The sequence below is a fragment of the Pseudorca crassidens genome, chromosome 8 (assembly GCF_039906515.1).
Source record: "Pseudorca crassidens isolate mPseCra1 chromosome 8, mPseCra1.hap1, whole genome shotgun sequence".
NCBI classification, from domain to species: domain Eukaryota; kingdom Metazoa; phylum Chordata; class Mammalia; order Artiodactyla; family Delphinidae; genus Pseudorca; species Pseudorca crassidens.
In genome coordinates, this window is record NC_090303.1 from 47,889,886 (window position 1) to 47,914,075 (window position 24,190).

General features: G+C 36.9%; 1 long non-coding RNA gene across 1 annotated transcript in view; it reads left to right on the forward strand.

The window, feature by feature from the left end:
- LOC137229039 (uncharacterized) overlaps positions 1-23,275 on the forward strand; it is a 249,963-nt gene extending 226,688 nt beyond the window's left edge. Inside the window, exon 4 of the long non-coding RNA XR_010945510.1 lies at positions 21,382-23,275. This is a non-coding gene — a long non-coding RNA (uncharacterized lncRNA). The remainder of the gene's footprint in view (positions 1-21,381) is intronic.
- Positions 23,276-24,190: the final 915 nt, after the last annotated feature.

The window sequence follows — 24,190 nt, forward strand, 5'->3', positions numbered from 1 at the left end:
TCTTCCCCAACCAGGGATCGAACTTGTGTCCCCTGCATTGGCAGGTGGATTCTTAACCCCTGTGCCACCAGGGAAGGCCTGTGTTCATCTATTTTATATATAGTAGTTTGTATCTGCTAATCTCAAACTCCTTATTTATCCCTCCCTGCCCCCTTGATTTTTTTTCTTCTCCCCAAATCATACTGTTTGATTCTAGGTCATCTATATTCTATATAACCTTGCTTCTCATAGATCGTCTTTTGGCTGACATTCTCACCAAACAATTCCTACTTTCTCCATTCAGCAGCTGTATGACTTTCTAAAGGACACCTGGCTTTTCTGACCTCAGTTTCCTCATTTACAAACTGGGGAGAAGAGAAAACTTGCAGGATCCTTGCATGGATTCACTGCAATAATGCATGTACAGTCCCTAGCACTACCAATTGCTTATTAAATGGCTGCTGCCACTGTTCGGATTAACATTGTCACCATTTCCTTGCCTTGGTATAACTTGTTGGAATAAAGTAAATTCCCCTTAGGTAAGCTTCTTAAAGTTGTCACTTGGAGGTAGTTGAACACCCAAATTCTAGATTCCCTGCTCAAAGCTTCCCCTCGGCTTTCAAGCTTGCCCAGTAATGTCAGCCTATTTTGGAAGAAAGTGTTAGATTCCCCTCTTCCTCCTGTAGTAAGACAGGTAGACATCCCCGTAGTCATCTGGGAGATCTTATTTCCCACTGATACAGGGGTCGGCAAATTTCCAGACCTTTTAAAATGGGTTTTTACTAACAGTCTATCAAGTCTCCAGAGAGAACTATCCTGTCCAAGACAGCCAGGACTCTTTTTTTTACTGACAGTTTGAGCTGTGTGCTTGAAATCATTTTTGACAAGAAAGAAACAGGCTCAAGTACAAAGAAATCACGGACCGTCCACAGTGACCAATTTTCAGACTTTAAAATCCACACAAGTGCTTAATTATGCCATACAAAAAAAGAATTTTCATGGAAGTTTGTTGTAAATTTTTGTCTTTTGCTCTCAGTACTCAAGAATCAGTTAAACAATTTCAAAAATCACAGCTGTTAAGTCAAACTAAACCAAACACACTGTTCTGAAATATTTGCCAAAAGTTGTTTCAGCGTACAATTTGCTTCACTGAATCAATTAGGTTTTGCAAAGTTATATTTGTGTAGAGCATCTGTTAAATACCTGTTTAAAATCTATCCATATGGTTAGTGTTTTAAATGATATATACAAATGTTAAGTGTATATATGAAAAAGTACCCTTTATTGAAAAAATAGTTAAAACCCAATAAATCATAACAAATTCAATATTACATTCCATGTTGGGATTCTTTGGGTCGATCAGATTCAGCAGCACTTCTTAATAGAAAGCTTTCATGTGTTTCTGAGGAAATTGTGCCCAAGGAAAGACTGGTGCTGTTTCCCTAGCTACATTTCCTTGCTCTTTTTCTCCTCAATGAAACAATAATTATTCAATTAATCTTGTCAACAAGTGGAGGCTGGTTTCATTTCAGTTGTTTACTAATTATTATTGGGTAGATCTTTATATCCTTGAAAATGTTGTCCAATTGCGACAAGCTACTAATGAAGCAAGACTTGGTTAATTAGGTAATAAGAGCAATTAGCTTGTCAGCAGTTAATTCCAACAGTCCCTAGAGAACTGCTACATTTAGGGATATGTATCTCAGGAGCTATTGACCTCTAAACCTTCCTCCTTTGCTGTCAGTGCAGTTTAATGGAAAGTCATTTATTTTGTCAGGCTAATAACTGAGGTAATGAAGTAGCCTATGGCTCTGGCTTGCTACTCTGTTTTTCTCTTGCTAATTTTAGAAAGTTTAAAAATAGATGAATGGGTCTATTTTGGATATCATTAAAAGAGGAAACCCAAGGTGGGACTTTACAGAATCCGTGGAGCACCCTCTGACCACCCCCAAAGCTATCTGGAGCTCATTAGTCCTTACAGAGCTTTCTCTGCCAAAGAAAAGTTGGTTGTGAAATTTTAAATTCAAAGACTTTTAAAAGCCAAATCAATTTTGTTTGAAAATTTGATTTAATGGGATGGCAGAGGATAATTCTGGAATTTATTCTCATTTCCATGTTTACTGATAGAGACTGTCTTTAAAAAGTGATGGAATTGGGTGATTCATTTGTAGCTTTTTGTGTTGCAGGGAGATGAACGAGGCTGGAATGAGGATTACTTTTCATAATAGATCTTAGAAAATATCTTAGGACAACTTGACAAGCTTGACTTTGCCAAAGAGTAAATTTAAGCTAAGATAATATGATTGTTCTAATATTGGACCTTCCATTTTCAGTGTAAATTCTGTGTAGAACATTCCCTCCACCTCTAGACAGTGGCTGAATCTGACTGAGACTGAGACCAAGTCTGAGGCTGAGATATTTCACGGAACCAATTTGCTATTTCTGGTCTCCTCATTCCTACAAAAAGTTGGGAGAGGAAAGTGCAAGCCTTTCCTCTCAGAAGTCCACAGGCCCTGGTCTGTCTACCCCATGGCATATTTCAGAGCTTCACTTACTTCATCTTAATTTTTCTCCTTGGGAGCATTGTGCAAAACTCTTCTAAGCTTAAGCCATTATACCAACTACAAAGGATAAAAAAGGAACATGAAAGTGGAAACAAAAATGAAGGCAACTAATCCTATCTCATCTCATAGTTTTCCTGAAGTTGTCACCAATATTAGAGGTAACAGTATGGATCTTGTTGGAATTCAAGATGCCCAATAAATAGTACTCTCCCTTACCCTCTTGAGTTCTGAACCAAATAAGAAATAAGTCAAAAGGTTAAGGTGGATTAGAACTCATATTACCTTTATTTTAAATTGATAGAATTCAATTCAGATTTTACTACACTTTCAAGGGAAATTACCTCAATATTTTAAAGAATTAACAAAATTTAATACTGTTTAAAACATCATATTAGAGAACGTGGTTGTTGTAGGAGTATGGCTTCTATCCAGACAGGCAGGCTTCCTAATAGAACTAAACCCCAGAATTAGAAAAACTTACCCACCCGGTGTCTGGACCACATCACCTGGGAAAACTGCTGGCATAAACCAAGGAGCTGAGCCAAAGATGTGCTTCTGCTGGTGGCTGTATGCTAGAGAGGAAAGAGTTGGCTTTACATGTCCAACTTCACTTTCCAAACTCAGGAATAAGATTAAGGCACTCCTCAAGGGAGCAGTAGGAGGGGGCAGGAATACAGGTGTGTTTCCTAAGTAGAATTCCCTCCACTGGAGTAGGGAAGGACTCTTCCTTCCAACAGATGTTACAGATGTAGGTTTTTTTATATGATTCCATTTTGGTGATTCATTAAGAAATTAAGAGTATAGTAAAATTGAAATTAAACCTCATTAATTTTAAAATAAGGTGATTTACAACTTCAAATTGTCAATAAACAAAGAATCTATAAAGCAAATTAACAGTGTCTTTAGAATTTGTGAAGGACCATTTTGATTCCATAAGAGAATATACTAATTTGAAGTCACTTCAAAGTGGCTAATTTAATTTCAAAGTCACTAATTTAAAAGGGACCATCCTAATTATAAAATATTGTTAAATCTGTTAAAGTAACTCATATAGGTATAGGTATGTTGTTCTTACCAGAATAGTGAAAATGCTGAACAGAACTATCTCAATTATTTTATTTTACTTCTTGATATGCATATATTCTACCAACATACTCTACCTTCAGCTTACTAATAAGACTGAAAGGAAAAGGAAGTCTGGGTTGCCCCATATTTCCCTTTCCTTCTGTGCCATCATGTTCAGCATAAGTCATTGACACAGAGGGGTAATATGAGGAAAAGAAGATATGATAGGCTTCCCAGGTTGTTTTTATTTCTTACAACAGCACTGCTGCCTTCTTCTTGTGTATGACACAACTTCTCTTTTAAACAGAAAGTGTGGTTTGGGGAGCTGTTAGCATACCACCCCGCCCACAAGCTCTGCCGCTCAGTCCTTGATGTAACACACTTACCTTATACTTGCTTTGAGTTTCGCTGAACTCCCATGCTGCATGAGTGCACCAGAGTTCCGTGCCCACGGGGCATTGTGAACACTGCCTACAAATGGGACAGCTAGGAAGCGTGGGACTTACACTGCACATACCCCCTCTGCTCAAATGCATGCTTTATTGTCCCATCAGACTTCATGCATGAAACACAAGTTCAAAGATAAAATTAAGAATTTCAAAACAGAGACAGCAGAGAAATAAAACAAGTGTGGGCACTTTTGGGCACAGGGCCATGTGCAGTGGCACAGGTCACATGCCCATGAAGCAAGCCCTGGAGAGAAGGTTGGACCTAAGGGAATTCAGGCCACAGATTAGCAGCAAGGAAGGCTGAATTCCAGGATAGTGGTCTGAAAGGGAGGGACAAGTGGTGGAACAACTCCTTATTCTTGTTTTAAGCAACTACTCTCACTTTTACCAGGACGTTAGAGTACCAATGATAAATGGGCCTTGTACCAACACAACACCAGGCTGGCAAGAGTGTTAGAGGTGACTTACTCCTCAATAAATATGAAGTAATTCTTCTCAAGTTGTTATTCAGAGTTGTATGGACCCAATTTAGTCTTTCTGCTAAATTACATTCCACTATGCACAAAAGTAGGTGAGTTTTTGCTACATTTTTGTGGGCATTTGGCAATAACTAGTCTGGTTAAATAAAAGTTTATTATAATTTCTCAACTGATTTAGTAAAATTGTTATAAATGTTAGCTTTGGTAAATTAAACAGCTTTCAAAGTCCTTTAAATTCATTACCTTTAGAGTTTACAAAGTGCTTTTACCTACCGAATCCCCCATTTAACCCCCATAATAACCCTGTGAGATAGAATAGGCAGACATTTTTATCACTGTGTATGGGTGTGTTTACCAGAACTATCAATTGGATTACATGAACCTACATCCCTCCATGGCCTTACCTGATTGGAAAGGTGGAAGCACTTAATGGAAGGAAATCAGACCATAAGCTAGACAATGAATGACCTAGTGTGACCAGACTCTAAAAGATGAACTGGGCCAATTTGATGTATCTCTCAACAGAGGTAAGGTAATTTGTCAAATACAGACCTTGTTGTACAACTCATACTGAGTCTCAACATTTCTAAAATAGATCTATTGAGACATTTTCTCAAATTGCCCCTTTCTCTGTCTTCTCCATCTCAGTAAAGAGCACTTCCATCCACTTGTTTGTTCAGCCAAACATAGGAGTCATCCTTGAGTCCTCCTTTTCCCTCCATCCAATCTCTCCGCAAGCTCTGCCAGTTCTATTGATAGCTTTAGTCTATCTGCTTCTTTTCAACTCTACTGCCCACCCTCTGGCCCAAGCTACCATCATCTCTTGCCTACTTTGCAATATTCTCAAAGGTGGTCTGCCTGCTTCCAATCTTGCCCCATTGTAATCCATTCTCCACACAACAGCCATTGTGAGCTTTATAAAATGTAAATAAATCATGTCACTTATATGCTTAAAAATTTTAGAGGTTCTTCAGAGTTCAAGAGCTCATTGTCCTCATACAGACTGAAAGTGAGGGGATGGAAAAAGATATTCCATGCAAATGGAAATCAAAAGAAAGCTGGAGTAGCAATTCGCATATTAGACAAAATGGACTTTAAAATAAACACCATTGCAAGAGACAAAGAAGGACACTACATAATGATCAAGAGATCAATCCAGGAAGAAGATATAACAATTGTAAATATTTATGCACCCAACATAGGAGCACCTCAATACATAAGGCAAATGCTAACAGCCATAAAAGGGGAAATGGACAGTAACAAATTCATAGTAGGGGACTTTAACACCCCACTTTCACCAATGGACAGATAATCCAGAATGAAAATAAATAAGGAAACACAAGCTTTAAATGATACATTAAACAAGATGAACTTAATTGATATTTATTGGACATTCCATCCAACAACAACAGAATACACTTTCTTCTCAAGTGCTCAAGGAACATTCTCCAGTATAGATCATGTCTTGGGTCACAAATCAAGCCTTGGTAAATTTAAGAAAATTGAAATCGTATCAAGTATCTTTTCTGACCACAAGGCTATGAGACTAGATATCAATTACAGGAATAAATCTGTAAAAACTACAAACAAATGGAGGCAAAACAATACACTACTTAATAACCAAGAGATCACTGAAGAAATCAAAGAGGAAATCAGAAAATACCTAGAAACAAATAACAATGAAAACACGATGACCCAAAACCTATGGGATGCAGCAAAAGCAGTTCTAAGAGGGAAGTTTATAGCAATACAATCCTATCTCAAATAAACAACCCAACCTTACACCTAAAGCAATTAGAGAAAGAAGAACAAAAAAACCCCAAAGTTAGCAGAAGGAAAGAAATCATAAAGATCAGATCAGAAATAAATGAAAAAGAAATGAAGGAAACGACACCAAAGATCAACAAAACTAAAAGCTGGTTCTTTGAGAAGATAAACAAAATTGATAAGCCATTAGCCAGATTCATCAAGAAAAAAAGAGTGAAGACTCAAATCAATAGAATTAGAAATGAAAAAGGAGAAGTAACAACTGACACTGCAGAAATACAAAGGATTATGAGAGATTACTACAAGCAACTATATGCCAATAAAATGGACAACCTTGCCCAGGAAGAAATGGGCAAATTCTTAGAAAAGCACAACTTTCCGAGACTGAACCAGGAAGAAATAGAAAATATAAACAGACCAATCATAAGCACTGAAATGGAAACTGTGATTAAAAATCTTCCAACAAAAAAAAGCCCAGGACCAGATGGCTTCACAGGTGAATTCTATCAAACATTTAGAGAAGAGCTAACTCCTATCCTTCTCAAGCTCTCCAAAGTATAGCAGAGGGAGGAACACTCCCAAACTCATTCTACAAGGCCACCATCACCCTGATACCAAAACCAGACAAAGATGTCACAAAGAAAGGAAACTACAGGCCAATAACACTAATGGACATAGATGCAAAAACCCTCAAAATACCAGCAAACAGAATCCAAGAACACATTAAAAGGATCATACACCGTGATCAAGTGGGGTTTATCCCAGTAATGCAAGGATTCTTCAGTATACGCAAATCAATCAATGTGATAAACCATAGTAACAAACTGAAGGAGAAAAACCATATGATCATCTCAATAGATGCAGAAAAAGCTTTTGACAAAATTCAATACCGGTTTATGATAAAAACTCTCCAGTAATTAGGCATAGAAGGAACTTACCTCCACATAATAAAGGCCATATATGACAAACCCACAGCAAACATCATTCCCAATGGGGAAAAACTGAAACCATTTCCACTAAGATCAGGAACAAGACATGGTTGCCCACTCTCACCACTATTATTCAACATAGTTTTGGAAGTTTTAGCCACAGCAATCAGAGAAGAAAAAGAAATAAAAGGAATCCAAGCTGGAAAAGAAGAAGTAAAACTGTCACTGTTTGCAGATGACATGATACTATACATAGAGAATCCTAAAGATGCTACCAGAAAACTACTAGAGCTAATCAATAAATTTGGTAAAGTTGCAGGATACAAAATTAATACACAGAAATCTCTTGCATTCCTATACACTAATAATGAAAAATCTGAAAGAGAAATTAAGGAAACACTCCCATTTACCACTGCAACAAAAAGAATAAAATACTTAGGAATACATCTACCTAAGAGACAAAAGACCTGTATGCCGAAAACTATGACATTGATCAAAGAAATTAGAGATGATACCAACAGATGGAGAGATATATCATGTTCTTGGATTGGAAGAATCAACATTGTGAAAATGACTCTACTACCCAAAGCAATCTACAGATTCAATGCAATCCCTATCAAACTACCAATGGCATTTTTCACAGAACTAGAACAAAAATTTGCACAATTGGTATGGAAACATAAAAGACCCCGAATAGCCAAAGCAATCTTGAGAAAGGAAAACGAAGCTGGAGGAATCAGGCTCCCTGACTTCAGACTATACTACAAAGCTACAGTAATCAAGACAGTATGGTACTGGCACAAAAACAGAAATATAGATCAATGGAACAGGATAGAAAGCCCAGAGATAAACCCACGCACATAGGGTCACCTTATCTTTGTTAAAGGAGGCAAGAATATACAATGGAGAAAAGAAAGCCTCTTCAATAGGTGGTGCTGAGAAAACTGGACAGCTACATATAAAAGAATGAAATTAGAACACTCCCTAACACCATACACAAAAATAAACTCAAAATGGATTAAAGACCTAAATGTAAGGCCAGACACTATCAAACTCTTAGAGGAAAACATAGGCAGAACACTCTATGACATAAATCACAGCAAGATCCTTTTTGACCCACCTCCTAGAGAAATGGAAATAAAAACAAAAATAAACAAATGGGACCTAATGAAACTTCAAAGCTTTTGCACAGCAGAGGAAACCATAAACAAGGTGAAAGGACAACCTTCAGAATGGGAGAAAATATTTGCAAACAAAGAAACTGACAAAGGATTAATCTCCAAAATTTACAAGCAGCTCATGCAGCTCAATAACAAAGAAACAACCAACCCAATCCAAAAATGGGCAGAAGACCTAAATAGACATTTCTCCAAAGAAGATATACAGACTGCCAACAAACACATGAAAGAATGCTCAGCATCACCAATAATTAGAGAAACGCAAATCAAAACTACAATAAGGTATCACCTCACACTGGTCAGAATGACCATCATCAAAAAATCTACAAACAATAAATGCTGGAGAGGGTGTAGAGAAAAGGGAACCCTCTTGCACTGTTGGTGGGAACGTTAATTGATACAGCCACTATGGAGAACAGTATGGAGGTTCCTTTAAAAACTAGAAATAGAACTACCATATGACCCAGCAATCCCAATACTGGGCATATACCCTGAGAAAACCATAATTCAAAAAGAGTCATGTAATGCAATGCTCATTGCAGCTCTATTTACAATAGCCAGGACACTGAAGCAACCTAAGTGTCCATTGACAGATGAATGGATAAAGAAGATGTGGCACATATATACAATGGATTACTCAGCCATAAAAAGAAACAAAATTGACTTACTTGTAGTGAGGTGTATGGACCTAGAGTGTGTCATACAGAGTGAAGTAAGTCAGAAAGAGAAAAACAAATACCATATGCTAACACATATATAGGAAGTCAAAAAAAAATTCTGAAGAACCTAGGGGCAGGACAGGAATAAAGACACAAACATAGAGAATGGACTTGAGGACACAGGGAGGGGGAAGGGTAAGCTGGGGCAAAGTGAGAGAGTGGCATGGATATATATACACTACCAAATATAAAATAGATAGCTAGTGGGAAGCAGCTGCATAGTACAGGAGATCAGCTCAGCGCTTTGTGTCCACCTAGAGGGGTGGGATAGGGAGGGTGGGAGGGAGACGCAGGAGGGAGGGGATATGAGGGTATATGTATATGTACAGCTGATTCACTTTGTTATACAGCAGAAACCAACACACCATTGTAAAGCAATTATATTCCAGTAAAGATGTTATAAAAAAAAAAGTTAAGAGAGAGACATGGGACCAGTCATGAGCAGATCACTTTCAGTGAATTTCCCCTCCAAGATTTACTTAGGAAGGCAGAGTGTGTTATTTTGAGGGGCATTTGAAGAAAATGGTAACTTTAACATTACCATGGAAGAGTATGTGTGTAAATACTACAAATAATACTGTTTATTAAAGTAAAAAAAAAAAAAAGAGCTCATTGTACTGATTTCCAAGACTTTGCATGATCTGAAATTTGCATCCCTCTCCAACCTGACTCATACCAATCCCTTTAGCCACACTGACCTTCTGTTAGTACTTGGAGCCCATCAAGCTCTCTCTGTCTCAGGGACTTTGCACTTGCTAGTCCCTCTGGCTGGAATATTCTGCCTTCAACTCTTTGCAATGCTTATTTTGAAATCATTTTTAATTTAAATGTCACCTTTACAGGAAGGGCCTTCACTGATCATCCATCAGAAGTGATTTGCACCCCCATTTATTCTCTATTCAGTTCCTATTATTTCCCATCATAGGCCTTATCACAATCTATCTTATTTATTAGTGTCTTTGCTTGCTTATTGACCTTTTCTCCCATCAAAAAGTACATTTCATTAGGGCAAGGACCTTGCCTATATTGTTTATCACTGTATGCCTAGCACATGGAACAGTACCTGGCACATAATGGGGGCTTGATAATGTTTTATTTAAATGAAGAGTAGAGAGGAAGTCAGATGGACATATTAAAGTTGCTGATGTACTTGTATTTGGGGCAACCTTACGTATACTGAAGACTATGTACAAGCAGAGGAAATAAAAATTATGCATAAGCAAAGGAGAAAGGGGACATGGAAAGAATTGCAGAAATAAGCCAAAATCTGAAAAAGAATGAATATAGACCCCAGAGGTGTCTTCAGTGAGAAGTGTCCCAGTTATTAACTCAGAACAGCGGTGTCCTGACAATAAACTGCTTTTGTCAGATACCAACCAATGTCCCAAGTTTTTTAAATTAGAAAACTGAAGGTAATTCTGTAGTCTTATCTTCTACAACTGTGGTTTTCATCAGAAGTCTTTTAGCTACAAGTAACAGATATATAATTTAAGCTAGCAAGAATAAAAAGGGGACTTTTATTGATTCATAAATCTAGGAAACCCGCAGACATGGATGATTTCATCTTGGCTGGACCCAGAAGCTCAACTTATGTCATTTTCTCTCTCTCTCTGTCCCTTCTCTCTCTCTCTCTGGATGGATAGATAATAGATAGAACATACAGAGACACACACAGATAGACAGAGATATAAATATACATCCCTATTTCTTAAACTTCCTTCCTTCAGTGCTGTGATTAATTCTCCAACAAGTTCTCACCTTTCGGACAAAAACACAACTATAGTCACACCCAAACTCACATTCTTACAACTCTTCATCAGAAGGAAGAGATACTCTCCCCCAGTGTCCTTAAGTGAATTTCACAGGACTGTTACACCTGACAACAAATTTTCTGAAAAAAAAAAAAAAAGAAAGAAATTTTGTTTACAATAGCATCAAAAACAATAAAATACTTAGGAATAAATTTAAATAAGAAGATGAAAGATCTCTACTCTGAAAACTACAAGACATTAATGAAAGAAATCAAAGAAGACACAAATAAATGGAAAGGTATTTCACGTTCATGGATTGGAAGAATGAATGTTGTTAAAATATCAATACTGCAAGAAGCCATCAATGCAATCCCTATCAAGACTTCAGTTGATATTTTTTATAGAAGTAGGAAAAAAAAAACTCCAAAAATTTATATGGAACCACAGAAGACTCCAAATAACCAAGAAATCCTGAGAAGGAAGAACGAAGCAGGAGGCACCACACTTCCTGATTTCAAACTATACTATAAAGTTATAGTCATCAAAACAATATGGTACTGGCATAAAAACAGGTCAGTAGACCAATAGAACAGAATTGAGAGCCCAGAAATAAACCCAAGTTGACTGTATGATCAACTAACATTTGACAAAGGAGCCAGGAATACAAGATGGAGAAAAGACAGTCTTTTCAATAATAGTGCCTGGATAATTGAATATCCATATGTGAAAGAATGAAACTTGACCCCTATCTTATACCATTCATAAAAATTAACCCAAAATGGATTAAAGACTTAAATGTAAGACCTACCACCATGAAAGACCTAGAAGGAAACATGGAACTAAAGCTCCTCGTCATGGGTCTTGGTAATAAGTTTTTGGATCTGACACATAAAGCACAAGCAACAAAATAAAAAAATAAACAGATGGGACTACATCAGATTAAAAAGCTTCTGCCCAGCAAAAGAAGCCAACAACAAAGTGAAAAGACAACATACAGATGGGAAAAAATATTTGCAAACCATATATCTGATAAGGGGTTAATATCAAAAATATATAAAGAACTCATTCAGGGACTTCCCTGGTGGTCCAGTGGTTAAGACTTTGCCTTCCAATGCAGGGAGTGTGGCTTCGATCCCTGATTGGGGAGCTAAGATCCCACATGCCTCGGGGCCAAAAAACCAAAACATAAAACGAAACAATATTGTAACAAATTCAATAAAGACCTTAAAAATGATCCACATCAAAAAAATCTTAAAAAAGAAAAGAACTCATTCAGCTCAATAACAACAACAAAAAAAAAACCCCAAATAACCCAATTTTTTAAATGGACAAGGGACCTGAATCACCATGTCTCCAAAAAAGATATACAAAAGGCCCACAGATAATTGAAAAGATGCTTAACATCACTAGTCATTAGGGAAATGCAAATTAAAGCCATAATAATACCTCACTCCTGTTAGAATGGCCATCATCAAAAAGACAAGAGATAACAGACACTGGCATGAATGTTGAGAAAAGGGAACTCTTGTGCACTGTTGATGGGAATGTATCTTGGTACAGCCACTATGGAAAACGGCACGAAGAATTCTAAAAAAATTAAAAATAGAACCACCGTGTGATCCGGAAACTCCAGTTCTGGGACTATATCCGAAGGAAATGTAAACACTAACTTGAAAAGATATCTGCACCCCCATGTTCTTAGCAGCATCGCTTGCAATAGCCAAGACATGGAAACAACCTAAGTGTCCATTGACGGATAAATGGGTAAAGAAGTTGGCGTATATACATACAATGGAATATTATTCAGCCATAAAAAAAATGGCAATATGGATGGACTTGAAGGCATTATGCTAAGTGAAATAAGTCAGATAGAGAAAGATAAATACTATATGATCTCACTTATATGTGGAATCTAAAAAAAGAAACTAAACAAAAAACCAGAACAAACAAACAAACAAAAAAACCCACACCAAATTTATAGAAAAGAGATCAGATTTGTGGTTACAGAGGCGGAGGGTGGGAGCAGGGGAAACTGGAGGAAGGTGGTCAAAAAGTACAAATTTCCGGTTATAAGTTAAAGAAGTACTAGGGGTGTAATGTCAACAACATGATGACAATAACTAAGGCTGCTCTGTGATATATAGGAAAGTTGTTAGAGGGTAAATCCTACGAGTTCTTATCACAAGGAGAACATTTTTTTCCTTTTACCTTTTCTTCTTTTTATTGTATCTGTATGAGAAGATGGATGTAAGCTGACCCTATTGTGGTAATCATTTCACAATATATGTAAATCAAACCATCACGCTATATGCCCTAAATGTATACAGTGGTATAAGTCAATTATTTCTCAATAAAACTGACGGGAAAATTGCCTGGGTCCAGGAGACTAAGTCACTATGAATGGTCATCCTAGATGACCTGTTCAATCCTGTGGCCAGCAAGCCTGGCACAGTGACAACACACAAACCTGGCACAGTGACAAAAAAACACACAAAGCCCACTTGGAATGGGTAAGGTGTGACTTCCCCAAGAGATGCTGGCAGAGAAAAGTGACCTATCCTCTGCTACTCTATTCCAGCCACCTCCCAAATGCCTTTCAATTCCCTGCACACACGATGTTCTTCTATATGATCAGCGATTTGCACATGCCCCTGCCTTGGATTCCCTTCTCTCTTAGCTTCCTGGTGAACTTAAGATAAGATGGTTAATCTCAAAGCACTCCATGCATACCTCCACCACAGCCAGCTCACTGCCCTGGGTTCTTTATCTTTGTCTACATCTGTCTTGCTCAGACTGTGAGCATCTTAACTTCAAGGACAGTGAGTGGGTGTTCAACAAATAGGTGTTTCACAAACAAATGGATGTGTGACTATTTCACATTCAAAGGTCCCACAGCTAATGAATTACAGAGCCAAGATTAGAACCCAGTGTATTTCCCTTGGCCCAGTATTCAAAACTTGTGTAGCATTATAATTATATAAGACTCTTATGAAGAAAAGCTGTAACTTTCTCAGCTATTGCAGGAAAAGCCTTAGTTTGGGCATTAATATTGAGAAAAAGAAAAACAACTCTCCACTGAATAAATAAATACAAAAGGCCTTAGAATGTTTTGCTGAAGTAAATTGTATTATTGGAGTTGTGATAACTCAGGAAACTTTTCTATTTTAAGCTCTTTTCACAGCCCTTCCAACAGTCAGTATTTCTTGTAAACGTTTATCCAGTGAGCACTTATTTAATGGATACTAAATAGGACTCTGACTGTACTAGTGACTGGGGACAAAAAGATAAGCAAGGCATCCCCTGCCATTGAGGAGACACAGTAAATGAAGAAATCAGACACAGCAGCCTATATGATCCTTTAACATCAGGTAAATCATGTCACTCTTCCATTCAAAACCGCCCCCTAGTTTTCCTGCCCATTTGTGGTTATCTCCAGATTCCTTATCACGACCTACAAAACCCTCACAGCATGGCCTCCCCCTACCTTTCTGACCTCATCTCCCACCACTCTAGCACAACCAGCTTTCTGCCTCAAGTCCTTGAACTCTTTCTCTGCCCGAAATGGCCTTCCCCAGGTATCCACAGTTAAGTCCCTTACTTCCTTTATAGTTCTCAAATGTCTTCTTATCAAAAAGGACTTTCCTGACCATACTCCCCATCACCCAGTTCCCAGCATCATTCTCTAACCCTGCACCTGGTTTTCTTTATATTCAAGCACTTACTACTAACTGACATATGTTTATTTTTTTATGTTAGCGCTCTCTCTCTCTCTCTCTCTCTCTCTCATACACACACAGACACACACACACAGACACACACACACACACATGATTGTAAGCTTCATTAAATAGGAATTTGCTGTTTTATTCATATTCAACAAATAGTTGAGTGACTGAATGAATGAATACCGAATATTTTTTATTTTATTGAAGTATAGTTGATTTACAATGTTGTGTTAATTTCTGTTGTACAGAAAAGTATTCAGTTATACATATATATATATATATTCTTTTTCATATTCTTCTCCATTATGATTTATTACAGGATACTGAATATAGGTCCCTGTGCTATACAGTACGACTTTGTTGTTTATCCATTCTATATATAATAGTTTGCATCTGCTAATCCAAACTCCCAATCCATCCCTCTCCCAACCCCCTCCCCCTTGGCATCCACAAATCTGTTCTCTATGTCTGTGAGTCTGTTTCTGTTTTGTAGATAAGTTCACTTGTGTTGTATTTTAGATTTCACATATGTGATATCATATGGTATTTGTCTTTCTCTTTCTGACTTACTTCATTCAGTATGACAATCTCTAGGTCCATCCATTAGCTGCAAATGGCATTTATTCTTTTTTATGACTGAGTAATATTCCATTATATATACACACACACACACACACACACACACACACACACATACATATATCACATCTTCTTTATCCATTCATCTGTCGATTGACATGTAGGTTGCTTCCATGTCTTGGCTATTGTAAATAGTGCTGCTGTGAACATAAGGGTACCTATATGTTTTTGAATTATAGTTTTTTCCAGATATATGCCCAGCTGTGGGATTGCTAGATCATATGGCAACTCTATTTTTAGTTTTTTGAGGAACCTTCGTACTGTTTTCCATAGTGGCTATAGCAATTTCCATTCCTACCAACAGTGTAGGAGGGTTCCCTTTTCTCCACACCTTCTCCAGCATTTGTTATTTGTAGACTTTTTAATGATGGCCATTCTGACTGGTGTGAGGTGATACCTCATTGTAGTTTTGATTTACATTTCTTTAATAATTAGTGGTAATGAGCATCTTGTCATGTGCCTATTGGCCATCTGTATGTCTTCTTTGGAGAAATGTCTATTTAGGTCTTCTGCTTATTTTTGATTGGGTTTTTTTTGTTGTTATTGAGTTGTATGAGCTGTTTGTACAATTTATTTTGGAAGTTAAGCGCTTGTTGGTCATATCATTTGCAAATATTTTCTCCCAGTCTGTAGGTTGTCTTTTCATTTTGTTTATGGTTTCCTTTACTGCACAAAAGTTTATAAATTTGATTAGATTGCATTTGTTTCTTTTTGCTTTTATTTCTATTGCCTTGGGAGACTGACCTAAGAAAACATTGGTATGATTTATGTTAGAGAATGTTTTGCCTATGTTCTCTTCTAGCTTTATGGTGTCATGTCTTATATTTAAGTCTTTAAGCCATTTTTGAGTTTATTTTTGCATATGGTTTGAGGGTATGTTCTAACTTCATTGATTTACATGCAGCTGTCAAGCTTTCCCAACACCACTTGCTGAAGAGACTATCTTTTCCCTATTGTATATTCTTGTCTCCTTTGTTGAAGATTAACTGACCCTAGGTGTGCTCTCTATTGTGTTCCATTGATCCATATGTCTGCTTTTGTGCCAATACCATGCTCTTTTAATTACTGTAGCTTTGTAGTATTGTCTGAAGTCTGGAGTACCCAGTATTTTAATACAAACGTTTTCAAAATACACTGTACTCAATTATAACAATCATTCTCTTAAACTGCACTGATGATAGCTCTTACTAATGAGAACTGAATTCCAATGTTTAGGCTAGAGCCTGGCTCCAGTTGATGAGGTATTTCTTATTTCTAGTGAACCATTAAAGGCAAGACACTGGATCAGATGTTGAGAAGGGCACCAATGGGGTTAAAATAAGATTCAGAATTTAGGAGACTTTGGTCCAGTAGAAGAGAGAAAATCCACCTCTGATCATACAAATGCAGTCAGTAATAGGAGTCTAAAGACAGAGCATGTCATGAAGTCTCAGAAGAGAGAAAGAGAATTCTTGTTGGGAGGATCAGAGAAGACCTGAAGGATGAACTGATGTTTCACTTAAGCATTGAAGAATAGGTAGACACAGGAGAATGACAACTGCCCACAGAAGAGACACAGAAAACAAAGCCATGGGAGCATAAGAGAAAGTCTAGTCTTCCTTGACTCATGCTAATGGGAGTAGAGAATATAAAGATATAATGATCCTTTGAGATCATAGAAACCTGTGACTATGCTGAATAGTTTGGAGAGATGGGCCTCGTGGACAAATCTAACATTTTAAAAACTGGTTCTTTAGCAAAATTGAAATATCAATACTTACTTATAGAGTTCTAACAAAATAACATATTTGAAAGCACTGCCACATACTATATTTCATTAATCCTGGTTTTTGTTTGCTTATTATTCAGAAGACATTGTCTATTTATGGAAACAATTTGAACAAAGAAATGACATAATCAGAGCTTTTTCTTACTATCAAATTACCTGAGAGATCTGGTACGATTTGGTCCTCCCTTGATCAGATGTTTTTGAAATGCCAAACTCAATTTCCTATTCCCCTACATGTCAACCAAAGACATAGTGATAACATTAGCCTCTTCTTCATATGCAAAGGGACATTCAAAAACGTTTTTGAAAAAGTTATGAGGTGGTAAAACCAAACTGCCTGGGTTTGATGCTGCCTATTCTATGCAATAACTGTGTGACCTTGCCCAGGACACTTGACTTCTCCATGCCTAGTGGTTGGTGCTGTGAGAATTAAATAAAATACTGTGTATCACGTACTTAGCACAGAGCCTGGCATACAGCAAATAGTCAGTAAATATTAGTTATTGTGATGCCATTGATGTTCTCTTAGATCCTAACTAGATAAGGATATAAAATTTAGTAATTTGGTCTTTATGATTTTTATTAATAATTTAAGCTATAAAAATTGGAGATTTGAACAGTATGATGCACCTAAGTTTGAAAGATATGAAAAATTGGACTTCATCAAAATTAAAGACCTTTGTGTATCAAAGGACATTATCAAGAAAATGAAAAGACAACCTATAGAATGGGAGAAGATATTTGCAAACCATATATCTGATAAGGGTCTGATATCCAGAATATATAAAGAACTCTTACAACTCAACAACAAGAAGATAAACAATTCAATTTTTAAATGGGCATTAAAAATTGACATTAACAGACATTACTCCAAAGAAGATATACAAATGGCCAATAAGCACATGAAAAGATGATCAACATCATTAATGATTAGAGAAATGCAAGTCAAAACCATAATGAGATACTGCTTCATAGCCACTAGGATGGCTATAATTTAAAAAAAACAGAAATAACAAGTGTTAGTGAGGATATACCTTGCTGGGGGTGATATAAAATGGTTCAACTGCTGTGGAAAACAATTTGATAATAAAGTTTAACTCATAAAGTTAAACGTAGAATTACTGTATGATCAAACAATTCTACTCCTGGGTAAATACCCTCCAAAAATCGAACTTAGGTACTCAAACAAATACATGTACAAACTTGTTCATAGCAGCATTATTCAAACTAACTAAAATGTGGAAACAGCCCAAATATCCATCAACTGATGAATGGATAAACAAGTCATGATACATACAGGCAATGGAATATCATTCATCCATAAAAAATGAAGTACTGATATATGCGTGCTACAATGTGGACAAACCTAGAAAGGCTAAGTAAAAGAAGCCAGACACAAAAGATCACATATTGTATGATTCCATGTATATGAAATATCCAGAACAGGTAAATCCACAGAGACAGAGAGCAGATTGGTGGTTGCCAGGGGCTGGGAGAAGAGAGGAATGAGGAGCAGCTGCTTAATGGGGACAGGGATTCCTTTTGGGGTGAAGAAATTTTGGAACTGTATAAAGGTGGCAGTTGCACAACACTGTGGATATTCTAAATGCCACTCAATTGTTAATTTCTAAGAAGTTAATTTTACCTTATGTAAATCTCATTTCAAAGAAATATGAAAGCAAAATGATTATTTCCATAAAAATGTTAGAATTACAGTCTTTTCTAATTTGTCCCATTTTGTAGTCACATAGTATATGTTTCCTCCATCATAGCATACTAGTCCCTGTGTTCTATTTTATTTTGTATGCACATCTACTACAGGGCTCAGTAAACTATGGCCCACAGGCCGAATTTGGCCCACTGCCTATTTTTGTGTGGCCCACAAACTAAGAATAGTTTTCACATTTTTAAATGGTTGAAAAAAAATCAAAGCAAGAATAATATTTTGTAACACATGAAAATAAAATACAAAATTCAAATATGTGTCCATTTATAAAGTTTTATTAGAGCATGGTGACTCTCATCTTTTGTGTATTGTCAATGGCTACTTTAATTCTACAGTAGTTGACAACAGAGATTATATGGCCTGCAAAGCCAAAAATATTTACCATCTGCCCCTTTACAGAAAATGTTTTTGACCCTTGATCTATATTAGATGATAAACCTTTAAGGGGAAGAAGTAGCTCAAGTTCCTAGCCTAATGATTTGTATATCCCAGAGTTTTGATAAACGCCTCTTACTTTAACACCACTGTAAATTTTTTAGTATTCAAATGTGTGCCACAGGATTCCTGCTTCTATGTGCTAATAAAATTGAAAGCACTAATTTCCTTATATTTCTACAAAGTTTGACACTTACCTAGTTTGATATTTAGCATATGAATTCTACAAAAGATTTTTTAACAGAAATTCCATGCTGCAGTAGGAATTTATCATACCCAAAAAGAGAAGTAATTTTGCAGTCTTTCTAAAAAATATATAAAATAGGTGTTCATGTTGAAATCTTGAAAATTATGCTAATGTGCCATTCAAACTTTAGATGTCAGTACATAAAACTATGTTAGTTTTCTAGCACAAAAATAAATTAAGGATTAAAAAGTTCTGATCCCTGGCATTCCACTCTTGAGGATAAATTCAAAACTGGTATAACATTAGTTTTTAAAAAAAGCTTCTATATTTAACATTTAATTTATTAGGAGATATAGAATTCTGTTATTGGTTTTACAAAGTGAGACACCACATATGTTCAGGAGAGTATAGGTAAAGATGTAAACACTAAACATTCCAACAGTAGATTTGAAGGAAAAAAGAAGCAAAAATAACATTAGAGACTAGCTCTTTTTCGACTGTAGGTGACAAATGAGCCAACATCTTTGTAAGATAAAATGATACTAAGCAGAAATCACTTAAGTTTCTCAGACATTTTTCTAGCAAAATTTCTTCCTTCTCTGACTTTTAATATCTTTCACTACTTATATGTCTCTATTTTGCTCAGAAGATTGTCTGAGTTGCATGGGACTGTTGGTATAATCAATTTAGCAATCAATTCAGTGACATTGATGTTGAGTAAAGAATAGCCTATTGGGAGTTCAGAGATCTCAACCAGAAGCCAAGTGACCTTGAGCCTGTTCTTTTACTTTTCATCATCTATGATAAAGAAGGTGACTCCGTGGTTTCTGAGCCTCTTCCATTCTAACACCCTGGGTGGCTAAATAATAAGTTAAATTTATTTTTGACATTGTGATTGACAAGTTATTCAACAGATTTAGGTGCATCACATTTTTTATAGTAATATATAGATTTGGGCCTTTGTATTTCTTCTTTATCAAATAATTTATGTGCACCTACTAGTGTAGTAGCCCTATATTTAATAGGACAATGTAAAAGAGTTTTCAAAGGGTGAAAAATCTATACATGTAAATTATTATTATTAAATAAAATCATACGATATTAGGGTTAGGAAGTTATGAAGTTCACCTACGTGACTTTTTCACTTCACAGATGAGAAAACTGGATAAGATTTGGAGTAAGTGCTAGAGATTTGAGCTTTTCCATTATTCTATGTTGCCCCAGTTACAGCTAAAAAATGCATTCCAAATCCTTGCTGTTCCTGCAGTATTTGCCTGTATTGGCTTCCTCAATCATAATGTTTTTCAGGCAATATTCTATTTTCTCACACTCTTACTTTTTTATTCCCATGGCTTGATTTCAACCTAGTCTCTGTGTCTGCAAAACATTGCATTCCCTGGTTGGGTTTATCAAACAGTTATATCTAAGTAGTGTATTTATATTTCATCCAAGCATAAGAAGTATATGGCTCATTAGAATTCAGGGATAATAACATAAGGTGAAGAAAAATAAACAAAGATGAAATAAGGGGGAAATTTTTGTCTTATCTCAACCATTTTGATGTCAGATTCTTCTTCAAAACTATGGTTTTTTAAAGGGGAATAAATTAATCTGGCAAATTATATCTAGTTAACCAGAAAGTCAGCAACAGTAGCAAGATACTTCTGGCAAGAGTCCATTCACTCAGTCATGTTCAGCAAACATTTATGGAGCCCTAAAAATAGCAAGCCAATTTAGGAGATCCTGACTGAAATGAACAGATTAATGAGTCCCTTCCTTTCTAGGAAAAAAGTTAAGAAATAATCATTATAACTCAAATTTATTGACTCCTTACTATGTGCCAGGCTGTGTTCTGAGTATCTTACATGAATTATCCCTTTTGATATTTACAACAAGATGTTATATATTATATTGATATCAAGACTAAATGAGATCCTTGACTAAGCTTCTCAACCAAGCCTGGAGCATTTTTGATTCTCACAACATATTAATTTCCTCTCTGTCCTCCTTTTATTTCACAGGAGACATCAATATCTTTCCTTCTAGAAAATATCTCCCAGATAGAAGTGGATTTCCAGAGCTAAATGAATAATACAACCGAAAGTACCTGCTGACTGAACATAAGAAATATCCCTGAATCCAAAGGGCAGCTTAGATAGAGAAGTGAAATGAAGCTCAACTGAAGGCAGAAATGGAACAAATGCTCATCTGAGGCACCAGGGATGGATTAACACAAGAGATGCCTGGAGATGGGAGGTAAACAGAGAGATTCTACCATAAAGCGCTGAGACAAGAAGAGGTCTGGGCTCTGCTTAGTCGTGAAAAGGCTCATACAGTTGGGGAGGCCTGGCTCCAGGGAACACACTGAAGGAAGCGTGGGCAGAGGCACAAATGACAGATTTTGGAGCCTGTCTCATGATGCCCCAGCCTAGAGCCTTCAGAGCATGGCTTCCAGAACCACAGCAGACCAACACTTTCCACAGAGATGGGGAGGAAGTTGCTAGAACAAACACTGTCCTGAAACTTGCCCCAAATCTGAACCTAATCAAACCCCAATGTTTTCTTGAGGTTAGAAAAGGCCTGGCTTAGCATTTTTAAAACAATATCTATTTGCCTTTTGTCTCCCATTTGTAGCCAGAAGTGGAAGTTCTAAAAACCCATTAAAAACTTTGGGTTTTATTTTGTATTTATTTCTTTACTATATGCTTTCCCAGCCAAAACCAGAAAATGCTGGGACGGCACAAGCTCATTCTCCTGAGATATCCAGATCAAAGTTGTTTGGAACTGCCTTGGCTAAGCAACTGAATTTTTCCATTCTTATCCAAACCAATGCTTCAAACCCTTGCAATTTACTCATATGCATCCACCTTCTCAAGTGTTCTGAGGCATTTCTTTCAGTGCACATGTTGGCCTTCAAAGGGTAATAAGCAATTGTGTGCTGGCAAAAGTTGCATTTTCAAGTTTGTACCCCCGTACCATCATCCAACAAAGTGAACAAGAACTTCTGGCAACTTTGTCCACTCTCTATATATTCCATACAGAGTCAAAGTATAGGAAAATATAGGAAAAGCAACATTAAAGACCCTCTTGCAGAGAAATGTATTATTTTCAGAGTATTTTGCACTGCTAAATTATCCTCTTCCTTAAGTATAGAACTCACTTTGGCCAAGTAAATTTGTAAGACAACTCATGTCATCCAACCTGCAAATTTACCGGAAAACTGGTCTCGTTCCTCTCTTAAGGCCTTAGAGAAATGTCCCTTGACAGGGGGCAGTCACCCAAATTTGCCCTATCAGAAAATTTGCATGTTGTTGGATAACCCATAGTTTACATTTATTACTCTATAAGTCATCCTTATTCTAAATGACTTTGATCCATAGGTACGTTACCTTTCAGGAAATTATTGAGTACAATGTGTCGCATGCCACAATCTTAATTTTGTCTTCACAAAAAATACAGTTTATCTATAGTGATTTTGCTGTGGCAATTCTTACCTTGATTTTCTTTTTTCCATGGGATACAAGAGCAAACTAGAGTTTGTGTTACCAAAACATCAACTCTCAGGGTACTCCACATTTTCAATAGGATGAAGAAAACGTATGATGCTGCCCTACTCAAAGCTGCTGAGAAAACATCACAGTAATGCCCGTCCTTGCCTGTGACCTGTTGTAGCCTCAGCTTCTCTTTGGATACAAAGGTATTTCTTCAAGGATTTTACACAACCTTGACTATTCCGGGCTGTGTATTTGAAGCCTTGTTCATTATCACAATCTTTTTTTAATGCCAAATGAAAACCATTTTTATGATCAGATAGATGAACTTCTAAGGTCAGCATCCCTGTCTCAATTACTGATGTTTCCAAAATATACAAGTGATTCTTTAGTTTTATAAACCTCCACCTGCTTCTTCCTTTCATGTAATTCACCTTTGTTCAGTTATTTTGCGCCACCCCTGCAGTGTTTTCAAATATATTTCAAATCCCGCAAGCAAACCTATTTCAGGTGATTGGCTTCAGAGAACTCTAATGCTGGCCAGGCATTTCGCTGCAACCCCATTTAGACTCAGCAGGAAGAGAAGATTTAAAAGGCAGATTACGTTTTTAGCTTTTTAAAACCTGCTTTATTAGAGAGGCTAAAAGCCACAGTGGTGGTAAGCTGAATTCTTTTGAAATACAAGCAACTTCAAGACATCTAGCAGCAGTTCCTCGCCTGTGGGGCTCCTCCCTTTGGGTTTCAATGATGGCAGGGACCAGCTGGCTCCAGGCATTATTCTTAAGGGTCTTTGTGGGTACAACAACAGAATCCATAAAAGCACCAAAGAGGTTTCATTTAAGGGTCAGAGGTCTTTTAAAAGCAGCTCACCAAGATTCCCACCCCTGGACTTCTAGTGGGCCATTTTGTGTGAAAGGTTTGGTTAGGTACTGGCCTCCATTAATTGTAGAGGTTGGCCAAGGGACAGTAGATAGAGAGCCATGGTGAGGATGTGAAAAGCCACTTAGAGAAGAAGAGAGAATACCTGCAGGCCAGAGTCCTATGGCAGGCAGCTGGGAGTCTAAATGGATGGATAGATAGATAGGTAGATAGATAGATAGATAGATAGATAGGTAGGTAGATAAATAGAAGCCATAGCACATATCATCTTAAAACAAGTTATCAGTGCTTTCTCTTTCACTTATTTGGAGCTCTGTTTGAATTATACCAGGAGCTGCTTGTAAAGTGGCTGAGGGCCTATGAAAGGAGGTGGGAATAATGAAATTTCAAGAGAGTCAATGAGATTCCATAAGGTTTTGTTTAGAGGTTTTGAGATGAGATGAACACTACTGGGTTTCAA